Raw genomic sequence first — 11,471 nt, 5'->3', positions numbered from 1 at the left:
GAAATGTTGAAATCTGATGCCTCTCTACCATGTAATTCATGTGTTGCTTTAAATAATGATCTTGATAAAGCTAGAGATGAAATCACTTTGTTGAAGTCGAATGCTTCTTTACCATATGTTTCATGTGAGTCTTTGCCTGCTGAAATTGATGAATTAAAATTGACTCACACCACATGTGTTGAATAACTTGAGTATGCTAGGGCTGAAATTTGTGAAATGAAGTCTATGCCTTGTAGCATGTGCTCTTTGGTTCTTGATGATGATGCTTGCTTTACTTCTTGTGATAATCATGATGCTTTGCTTGATGTGAACGATGATGTTTCTTCATGCGGTCTTATTTGCACATCATGCATTGAATTGGAAAATGAAGTTTTGGCTTTAAAGTAAATGTGCAATGATATGAGCGCCCAGTTGGTTGAGCACAATGAGATGAGTGCCAACCTTGAGAAAGAAAATGAACTCTTGCGTACGGCATATGCTAAGTGCATTGAAAAGGAGATGGATAATTTGAGAAATGCTCCATGTGGTACTTGTGATCGCCTCAAATTTGAAAATGAGGTTTTGGCCACAAGATGCAAGAGTCTTTGTGCTAAGTCTTTTGATTCTCGCAATTTTTATCACTCCGATGTTGGTGTTTCCAAAATTGCTTGTTCTAAATCGGAGTTGGCTTCTTGTGTTGAGCGTGAGTCTTTGGACGATATCACTTGTGCTAATGCTTTGGATAGCTCTTCTATAGCTACTCCTAAGCTTGTTGCTTCTTCCGGTATTACCCAAGACAATTCAAGTGGAAGGGTCCTTCTCACTTTTTTTGAACTCATACTCCCAAACCGAAGTTCCATTGCACCTTTTGCAAGAAAGATGGGCATACCGTTGAGTTTTGCTTTCGCCGTGTCAAACATGAGCAACGTGTGCGTGCCAAAGCTTTTAGGAAGCCACGTAGCCTTTCCCATGGCACGTGCGAACCTAATGTGGGCACCAAGTCAAATGGTGTTGTTGATGCTTCTTGCTCTAAGTTCCAAGGGACTTCTCACTTAAATGAGAATGGTGATTCATCCCCTCGGATTGTGCCTCCAAATAGGCCTTTGTACCATTGCTCTTATTGTGAGAAAGATGGGCATCAAGAGAGCTTTTGTTATTGTCGTGCAAGACAAATACGACGAACTTGTGCTTCTAGGCCTTTGGTTGCTCATAGCCCGTCTTATGGCGTGAGCCTACTAAGAAGCCATGTTTTATTGATGGGTTTTATGACTCCTTTTCTAGTGAGTTAGGTCATGCACGTGAACATGCTTCTAGTTCTTCTTATGCTGGTCCACAACATGGTTCTCATGGTGCTTGTGTTGGTTCTTCTCTTAAGACCTCGCGGGGTCATTGCCTCTTTGCTAGTGGTAGCACTCGTTCTTCTTCTCGTGTTGCTCCTTTGAGGTATGGTTCCAAGGGTGTTTCAAAATCATCTCATTTGAACCGGCATTTGCATCATGTTAACCCACATGATAAGTTGAGTGCATCTTTTACCCATGTGACTAAGTTTTGGATTCCCAAGTATATGCTTGCTAACCCTTTGGGATCCAAGACTCGGTCTTTTTTACCCCTCATGTGTAGGTACAGGGATGCGGGTGGAGAACATGAGCTCGAAGTGACTTGATCTTTTGCTTGAGGTGTTCAAGATTTAATGGTTCTTCACACCGTTTGGATGGCCCTCAAGAGGCCTTTGTACACTTGTATAGTGAGCTTTCCCTTCCACACTCTTGTGCTCACTTGTATACTATTTGCATGTTTTATCCTTATATCATGCTGTGAATATACCATGGTAGGCTAGCTACCTTTTCATGTTAGCATGTGTGAACCTTATGTATATCTTGTTATGCTAGCTTTGTTATATATATTGGTGGATGATCCACATGAACATCGTGCTATGCTTTAGCTTAGTCTTTGTATTGGGTATGGCATATTGTTCATTTGGTATCATTTTAGCTTAGTATCTTTGTATAATCCTTTGCACCTTGTTGACATGTTTGCTTGCCCAATCTTTTATTCATAAACATAGAATCATGTTGCAATGCTTTAATTCCTCTCATTGGTATCATCAATGCATTGTGTGACATGAATTGAGCTTTATCTTGCTTTTGGGCTTGCCTTGTCTTTGGGTTGCATTTTCTCTTCTTTTTAATTGGAGTTAGAGCTTTTCTTTTGCCCCTTCTTTTTCTAGCTTTTCTTTGCTAGGTGTCTTTGGTTGAGGGGGAGTTCAGCTTCATTCTAGGGGGAGTTTGGACCAAGGACTTGCTTTGATTTTTGATATCCACTTTTGATCTTTTAATTGGTATCATATTTGATCTTTCAATTGGATTTCATTTTCTTCAAGTGATATCAACTTTTGATCCTTCAATTGGTATCTTTTCTATGGTACTCAATTGGGATTCTTGGCAGTTCTTCTTTTGCCACAGAGCTTTTCCTAGATTGGTTTGACCCCTCATGAGCTTTCTTGATTTTGAGCCGAGCCCCATCTCTTTTAGCATCGCATTGCATTTGTACCATATTGCACCTTGTACACTTTGCACTAGATGAGCTTCTCTTATATATCCTTAGCATTTCCTTATGCTATTTGTGAGCTAGTGCATTGGTTGGTGATTGTGTAGCAATGTGTAGCATATGCTCTTGATGATATTTTCATATAACCATGTTGAGCTAAATGCTTTTGTGAATCAAATGTTAATCTTGAATAATGAATTTTGAAATGCATTGCTCTTGCTTGAATGCTAGTTCCATGTTTAACTTTTGCTTGGAATTCATATTCTCTTCAATTAGATGAAATATCTTGGCATCATTGCAAATGTTTAGCCCATGATGCATTCCTTGGGGAAGCATGACTTCTTTGTGTCGCAAAGGCACTTCATGTAACTTGTTTAATGTGAATGATGAAAAATGATGATAAAAAAATTAGTAATTCACCAAGTTTTTGTGCTTAATGTTGATATTCTTGCTTGCTTAGTTGATACATGATGTCTACCAAAAGAAGTAGGCACATGGTTTCAACAAGCCTTGACATGACTTGTGATGCATATGTGGGTGTTTGCAATGATCTCTTGTTGAGAACGTATCTTCCTTGTATGAGCTCTGATGACCTAGTTTAATTCTTGCTTGAGTGATTCATGACTAGGTGCTTGCTCATGTGGCGATACTTTTATAAACTGCAAAATTTGTCAACTTGCTTCATCTTTTGCTTATATCTTAATATCCTCTTGATGGTGATGCAATTGCTCTTTATGATTTACCTGCTTGTGCATTATCTCACTTGTAGCCTTTGCAAGTGCTTTGTGATATATTTAAGAAGCTTGGTAGGTTGTACACCCATGGTATGCATTTTTTGGTCCCATGCGAATCTTGATGTTTGCATTTAACTGGGAGTATTGCATTTAATAGGGAGTTTTGCATTTGAGGGGGAGCATGCATTCTTTTGCTCTTGTGCATGCATTTCATTATGGCATGTTTTCAGGGGAAGCTTGTGAGTGTTGTGCTCTATTTTGCTCTTTTGTCGCTTGTGTGAGCTTTTACCTCTTCTTGAGGAACCGACATTTGATTTCAGCTTTCGATCGTCACATGATTGGTGTTGAGCCCTTTCTGCCTCTTCTTGAGGGACCATGTGCTTTTGATCTTCACATGATTGGTGTTGAGCCCTATCTGCCTCTTCTTGAGGGATCATGTGTTGTTCGTCTCGGTTGTGTCGAGGCGTTGCCCATGTCTTTTGGGACTGAGACTTTTTTAAGTTAACTTGGCTTTGTGATGTTTCTCATACCGAGTGACTTTAATCTGCCTTTACATGGCTTTCGATCACTTTGATGAGAGTTTTGCTTAATTTGTTTCACAACTTGGCTCTTATGGCTTTTCTCATCTCAAGTGACTTTGATATTGGCTTTTACTTAACATTTGATCACTTGGCTGAGATTTTTGACTTTTGCCTCTCAAACCATTTTGTTGTGCTTGAATGTTGTCAACACACTCATCAAGGGGGAGATTGAGAAAATCAAGTTGATATGAACCTTGATTTTATAGTGATGAGCGTTTGAAAAATGTTGAAATGGCTTTGACGACATTTTGGGATTCATGAAGCACTTGTGTCTTTCAGTTGACTCTTTTGTTGTCTTATGGGATTCATCAAGGGGGAGATTGAGAAATGGCTTTGATGCAACCTAGAATTTTTTATTGGAGCTTGCATGATCATTTCTCATATCAAGTTGCCTTGTGTTTGCTTTTACTTAGCTTTTGGGCACTTGAATGAGTTATCTTTTACATTCAAATCATCTTTTGTCAATGCACTTATCAAGGGGGAGATTGAGAGACCAAGTTGAGAAGTGCCTTATCTATTTGTGATGAGTGATTGACAAGATGATTTGAGGCTTTACCAGTTGAGTTCATATTTCATATGTGCATGATTATGCTAATGGCTAACCAGATGTGTTGCATTGTGTGAGTTGTGTTGTGGTGTTTGAGTATACCGTATGTTGTGTGTTGTGTCTCTTGGCTTGTGATGTGTAGGTGTAGGATGCAACATGGCGGTCGACGACATGAGGTGAAGGTCAAGCACGAAAGGTCCATGTCGATGTAATAGGGCTGTTAAGGGTGGACACGAGTAGGCTTGGACTGAGGGACCCGAGGAGTTCAGGTGGAGTCATGGGCGATCCACATGGTGCACGGAAGAGCAAGAGTACACGGACGGGATGGAGACGGCGTCGGTCGAGTCAAGCGGGACGGAGGCGAGTCGAGTAGGCGGCTCGGGAGCTAGGAGCGAAAGACTTGGAGGCATCGAAGGCTTGGCAGAGGTCAGACACGCATCGACATCGGTGAGTCACACCTTGCAGGGCGTGCAAGAGGGTTTGACCGGTTTGACCTCAAAACCAGGGGTGAGTCACGCCAGGAGGGTGTGCAGAGGGTTTGACCTCAAAATCGGGGGTGAGTAATGCCAGGTGGATGTGCAGAGGGTTTGGTGGTTTGGGCCTCAAAACCACCGTGCAGGCAGGTTTGCCGGTTTGGGCCTCAAAACCGAGGACGAGTTCTGTGCGGCCGGATGGCGTCGAGTCGGAGGATGCATGGCACCATCGTGAAGCTTGCGTCGAGGTGAAGCGAAGTCGTGAAGGCGCCGGGTCCGTCCGATGAACGAAGAAAAAGTTGGACGACTTTACCCCTAGGGGGTATTTGGGTTGTGTGCTTAATGTAAGGGCATTTTGGACATTTTCCAAATGCCTACATATGTATAGGAGGGCTGTTTGGGGCAGTGATCCCTTTGGTTGTTTTGGTGGGGGTTTTCTCATTTGTTTTCTGAGAGCCTTTGGTAGAGGGAGAGAGGGAGAGAGGAGGGATCTTTGTGTTGATCTTTTTGCCATCCTAGCTTGGATTGTGCTTAGGAGTGGCTTGTAACCGGATATGGTGAAGTAATCCAAAGATCTATTTCGTACCATCTTGTTCCATCCTATTTGGATTTGCAATTCCGTTTGTGTTCTTCGCGTTCTTGTTTTCTCCCTTTTTTCCCTCTCACGTTTTTAGTCGCTTCATGTTGTGTGGGGAGTTTTGAGTCAATCCAGTTGTTTGGAAATGAACTAGGACGTGAGTTGAACCTTTCCACTGAAGGGATTTGATTGAAACCTCACGAGTTGATAGATCGGGTCGATTCAAGTTTTGGCGTTGAGAAAATAGAGTTCTTCACAAGATTTGAAATTCCCTTTGATTCACAAATCTTTTAGGGATGATTTCTTAGGAGAAGCTTCTTTACTATGTTGTGAAGCTATGGCCCAAATTTTGTGATTTTTGGAGATCGTTTGACCCTGTTTCGGATTTTTCTACCATCTTTTCGCAGGCTGTTTTGGAATTGTGGATATTTCAGGACATAATTCTGGAAATCTCCGGACCTCCGGAAATTTCTGCACGTCCAGAATTTTCTTAAGGTTCCTCCGGATTTTTCCACACAGAGGGGTTGGTTTTTAAAGTTTGTCTTCCGAAGCTTGTTTGGAGTCTTTCTTGCTTAGCTATTCTCAAATTGGGTTCCTAGCATCATTCCTAGGTCCATTAGCTTGTGCATAGATAAGTGGACTTGATTTTTTTAGAAGAGAGCCTTGTGGGTTTTTAGCCGAAGTTTTCGAAGAAAATTTGAATTGGCTCCCATTCACCCCCCTCCGGTCGCCTTTCCGGTCCTTCAAGAAGGCTGGACTGATTCCCTTCAAGTCATTGATTATGTATCCAATCACTTTTTAATATTTTCTTAATAAATTTATCAAGTTCTGATTTTCTTCTTTGCTCAACTCGTCGTTGACAATGACTAGATACGTCTAATTAGCTCCCAAATATTCATATTTTAATCCCTTGGTCAATGGCTTTTGCTCAATATCTGGTGCTTCAGTTTCTTGTTGCACCAAGTTTCCAATGTCTTCAAATTTTTCTTCTTCGAGAATTCTATATTACGGGGACAATGGATCGGTTACTTCTACCAATTCGTCATATTGGCTATCCTCATTATTTTCCATTGCTCTTAGTAGAGGATCCATGAAAATTTCAGCAAAGCATGATAATAGGGGTGTTGGTCCCGATCTTCCGCTAGGTAGGGTATGTTGGATTTGTGCAGACTCGACGTTGACGATTCAGGGCTCCTGTTGAAATAGATTCACCCCGTGATCGTTACACCACTACTCCGTTGGTTACCACCCCCGTCCAGGACGCGGATGACCTCGCCAAGAAGGCTAATCCCTGAAAGCGAATCCAAGAACACAAGCAAGAAGGAGAAGAACACAATCCGAATTGCAAATGAATGATTAAGCACTCAAGTTGAGGTTTCACAAACCAATTGCAGCATCCTAGTCGGTCCGGTGCAAGGCGAACTCTATCACAAAGCGTGAAGAATGAATCTAAGCAAAACCTAACCCTCCAAGGATGGCGGCTACTGAGAAAATAAGATTTTGTGGCGTGCATACCCCTAGGGATGCGCCCCCTAATGGGCTCGACAGGATACCCGGGCCAACGGCCCAAAGACGGTGACGCAGCACCCGGACAGATTCTTGATGTCAACTTCTTTCAACAATTCCCGTTGACTCCGGCCGTATTTTGCAGTGGAAGCTCCTCAAAATTATCTTTCCATCCATATAAAGAACGTCCAAAACGGCCTCCGTATGCCACCGGGGCGTCCAATTTACTACTTGCTGCTCGTGGAATCCGAGGCTGAAACGAACCCGAATTGTATTGCATCTCCAACTTGATTTGGGCGGCCTTGCTGGTCTCCTCCACTTCCAAAACTCTCTCCAGGTCCTGGCTGATCCTCTCCTAAATTCCTAATCACAATAATATCATTAGGTAGTATCTCATTCTTATAATCATGAAAGGACATACCTAAGAACGAGCTCACCTGTTGACTCATTTGTCGTGCTCTAGCTCGAGTGATTGGTCCTTGTACAACTTGAGGAGTATCGTGTGCATCCAAAGGAGTTATGTCCTCATCATCCTCCCCATCTTGAATCGGAGTCATCCTTGACTCAAGCTCATCCTCCGTTCCCATGTATAGTTTAAGATCTGCAATGTTAAACATAGGACTAACCCCAAACTCGGGTGGCAACTCTAGTTTATATGCATTGTCATTAATCTTTTCAAGTATTTTAAAAGGGACATCAGCTCTAGGCATCAATTTAGACTTTCAAAGATTTGGAAATCTATCCTTGCGCAAGTGTAACCACACTAGATCCCCCGGTTCAAGATTTATTGCCTTTCTACCTTTGTTACCAGCAATTCTATACTTATCATTCATTTTTTCAATGTTGGCCTTGGTTGTTTTATGCATTTTTAAAAGAAATTCAGCACGTTGCTTAGCATCATGATGAGTTCATTCAGAAGCAGGTAGAGGTAAAAGATCAATAGGAGTATGAGGATTGAAGCCATACACTACCTTGAAATGACTTACCTTGGTGGTGGAGTGTTCTGCCCTATTATATGCAAACTCCACATGCGGCAAACACTCTTCCCACATCCGCAAGTTCTTCTTCAAAATTGCTCTCAACATAGCTGATAATGTACGATTAACAACCTCAGTCTAGCCGTCGGTTTGTGGGTGACATGTAGTAGAGAACAACAACTTTGTACCCAACTTATTCCACAATGTACGCCAAAAATGACTCAAGAATTTCGCATCACGATCTGAAACAATAGTACAAGGCATACCATGCAAGCGAACAATCTCTCTAAAGAACAGATCAACAATAGAACAGCATCATCACTTTTATGACAAGGAATGAAATGAGCCATCTTAGAAAAACGATCCACAACCACAAAAATGCTATCCCTCCCCCTCTTAGTCCTAGGAAATCCTAAAACAAAATCCATAGAAATATCTGACCAAGGAACAGAAGGAATAGGGAGAGGCATATACAAACCATGTGGATTTAACCTTGATTTTGCCTTCTGACATGTGGTGCAACGACTCACAAAATGCTCAACATCTTGCCTCATCTTTGGCCAAAAGAAGTGTGTACTCCGTCTTCTTAGCAGCAAAATGACCCATGAGGCCTTCACCATGTGCCTCCTGCAACAACAAAAGATGTACGGATCCAACTGGAATGCATAGGCGATTAGCTCAAAATAAGTATCCGTCACTCAGCACAAATTTATTCCATGTCCGACCCTCTTTACAATTCACAAAAGCATCTTTAAAATCAGTATCAGCAGCATATTGTCTCTTAATCGAATCAAGCCCAAAAATGCGATAATCAAGTTGAGACAACATGGCATAGCGTCTAGACAAAGCATCAGCAATAAAATTATCTTTCCCTTTTTTATGCTTGATAATGTAAGGAAAAGATTCAATGAATTCAACCCATTTAGCATGTCTATGATTCAAATTAGTTTGACTACGAATATGCTTTAGCGATTCATGATCAGAATGAATAAAAAACTCCTTAGGCCATAAATAATGCTGCCACGTTTCTAAAGAACGAACAAGAGCATATAATTCTTTATCATACATGGAATAATTCAAAACAGGCCCAGTTATTTTCTCACTAAAGTAAGCAACAAGTTTACCTTCTTGCATCAAGACACCACCAATGCCAACTCCACTAGCATTACATTCGAGCTCGAAAGTCTTACCAAAATCAGGAAGTTGGAGCAATGGCGCGTGTATCAGGCGATCCTTCAACTGCTGGAATGACCTCTCTTGTGCAGGTCCCCAATGGAAAGCCACTCCCTTCTTTGTAAGCTCATTCAGAGGTGCTGCAATGGTGCTGAAATCTTTCACAAAGCGCCTATAAAAATCCTGCTAGTCCATGAAAACTCCGCACTTGAGACACTGATGTGGGAGTCCGCCAACTTTGTATAGCTTAAACCTTAGCTTCATCAACCTCGATCCCCTGTGGAGTCACAACATAGCCAAGAAACGAAACTCGTTCGGTGCAAAAAACGCACTTGCTGAGGTTACCAAACAAACGTGCATCACGTAAAGCATTGAAAATAGCACGTATATGATCAAGATGTTCAGGTAAAGACTTGCTGTAAATCAATATATCGTCAAAGTATACTACCACAAATTTTCCAATGAAAGGACGTAAGACCTCGTTCATTAAGCGCATGAAAGTACTAGGTGCATTAGTTAAACCAAAAGGCATTACTAACCACTCATACAAGCCAAACTTAGTCTTAAAAGCAGTTTTCCATTCATCTCCTAGTTTCATTCTGATTTGGTGATATCCGCTACGCAAGTCCACCTTAGAAAAAATTATAGAACCACTCAACTCATCAAGCATATCATCTAGCCTAGGAATAGGGTGACGATAACGAATGGTGATATTGTTAATAGCTCTACAATCTACACATATGCGAAAACTGCCATCTTTCTTTGGGACCAAAATAACAGGAACAACACAAGGACTAAGGCTCTCATGTACATACCCACGGTTAAGAAGGTCTTGCACTTGGCGCTGAATTTCCTTAGTCTCCTTAGGGTTGGTCCGATATGCCGCACGGTTCGGCAAGCTCGCTCCAGGTATGAAATCAATCTGATGCTCAATGCCTCGAATGGGTGGAAGGCCTGGAGGTATCTCAGCGGGGAAAATATCTCGAAACTCCTGCAAAAGGTTAGTGACCGCAGGAGGCAAAGTGCTAGATGTATCATCCATGGAAAATAGCACATCTCGACAAATCAAAGCATAACAAGGCGCATGCTCATCAGAAATTTCAGCAAGATCAGATTTAGTTGCAAGCATCACACCACCTTTCAATGTGATCGCGTTAGGAGAAGAATTTGAAAGCAGCTTTATCATTTTTAGGTGGGAAAACAGAAGTAGCTACTTGCTGATTTTCAGAAGTACTAGCAGTTTTACATGTAGATTTAGCAAGTTTTTCCATCTCAAATTGCACAAATTCAGCAGGGGTCATGGGGAGCAAAGTGAGTTTCTTTCCTTTATGCATAAGGGTATATTTATTGTTTCTACCATGGTGCGTAGCATCAGTATCAAACTCCCAAGGATGACCAAGGAAAAGCGAGCATGCTTGCATAGGCACAACATCAAAATCAGCAACATCGCTATACTCACCTAGGGAGAAATGAATCCTCGCAGTTTGCTTTACCTTAACCTTACTGCTGTTGTTGAACCACCAAATATGGTACGGGCAAGGGTGATCACGTGTGGGAAGCTGGAGCTTGTCTACCATGTCCTGACTCACCAAGTTGTTGTAGCTACCACCATCAATGATGACCCAAACGCGCCTCTTGTGCACGATGGAGAGAGTCTCAAATAAATTGTGGCATTGTATCCGCTCCTCCTGTGCAATGTGAGTGCTCAAGACACGCTGCACAATGAGTGTCTCATGGCCCGTCGAAGCCGCTGCTTCTAAAATGGCTCCATCCTCATTGGAAAAATCGTCGTCGCCTATAAGGTTAGCGGCAAGTGCAAATTCATCCTCAACATCACTAGCACTTACATATCCGCCATCCTCTGTTGCAATGAAAGATTGCTGGCTCGGGCAATCCTTCATGACATGTTCGAAACCCCTGCAACGATGGCACTAAATAGGCGTCGAATGACCCGTAGAGGTAGAAGACAATGAAGGCTTGTTGTTCGCCTTCGTACTCACTGTTTTGCTCGCCTCAATCGGTGTAGTTGATGGAGGGGGTGCTGCTAGCTGTGTAGACAAAGTCGCTGGTTGTGGGGATGTAAAAGCCGATGGTGGTGAGGGCCGTGGCTGCCCGCTCGTCCGGGGCTGTCCGCTCATCCGTTGACGTCCTTGCAATTCTTTCTCTGCCAACATGGCAACATGGAACAAGCGATTGATAGTATTGTACTCTTTATAATCAATTATATCCTGAATTTCACGATGTAAACCACCATAAAAATGAGCCATTTTATCCTCATTGTCCTCCTCTAATCAGCACGTAACATACCAATTAGCAGCTCTTGATAATATTCTTCTACTGAGTTGTTACCTTGATTAAGTCGCTGGAATATTTTGCG

General features: G+C 42.1%; 1 pseudogene; it reads right to left on the bottom strand.

Annotated features, from left to right (window-relative positions):
- Positions 1 to 9,341: 9,341 nt before the first annotated feature.
- LOC140221619 (uncharacterized) lies at positions 9,342 to 10,995 on the bottom strand (annotated as a pseudogene).
- Positions 10,996 to 11,471: the final 476 nt, after the last annotated feature.

Source organism: Setaria viridis, chromosome 1 (assembly GCF_005286985.2).
Source record: "Setaria viridis chromosome 1, Setaria_viridis_v4.0, whole genome shotgun sequence".
Taxonomy (NCBI): Eukaryota; Viridiplantae; Streptophyta; class Magnoliopsida; order Poales; family Poaceae; genus Setaria; species Setaria viridis.
This window is presented reverse-complemented; position numbering and strand designations above follow the sequence as displayed.